This window comes from Micropterus dolomieu, unplaced genomic scaffold, assembly GCF_021292245.1.
Source record: "Micropterus dolomieu isolate WLL.071019.BEF.003 ecotype Adirondacks unplaced genomic scaffold, ASM2129224v1 contig_14996, whole genome shotgun sequence".
Classification (NCBI taxonomy): Eukaryota; Metazoa; Chordata; class Actinopteri; order Centrarchiformes; family Centrarchidae; genus Micropterus; species Micropterus dolomieu.
The window spans coordinates 1-300 of record NW_025743982.1 but is presented as its reverse complement, the minus strand read 5'-3'; the positions used below and the strand labels follow the sequence as shown (position 1 = coordinate 300).

The 300-nt window shown below is 46.7% G+C and overlaps 1 non-coding gene across 1 annotated transcript; it reads right to left on the bottom strand.

Annotated features, from left to right (window-relative positions):
* Positions 1-140: 140 nt before the first annotated feature.
* Positions 141-213, bottom strand: trnav-aac. The gene has a single exon. It is a non-coding gene; the product is annotated as a tRNA-Val (tRNA).
* Between the last annotated feature and the right edge of the window lie 87 nt (positions 214-300).

Genomic DNA, 300 nt, shown 5'->3' with positions numbered 1-300 from the left:
GAAATAGGCCCTTTGTGTACATAGAGAAAGTATTAGATCTTTGAGTTCAGCTCATGATGAATGGCGGCAAAAACAAAAGTTTTGGGTGTATAAGTTTGTTCAGTGAATTTCTGCTCAGAGTAGACGTGGACATAGGGGCATGTTTCCGCCCGGTTTCAAACCAGGGCCCTTTCACGTGTTAGGCGAACGTGATAACCACTACACTACGGAAACTGCTGAAGACTGCGCGAAGGTCGCGGTTCGATTCCCCGACGGGAGAGTTCAGTTCTCTAGCAGCTGCTGATTATTCACCAAGAAAGA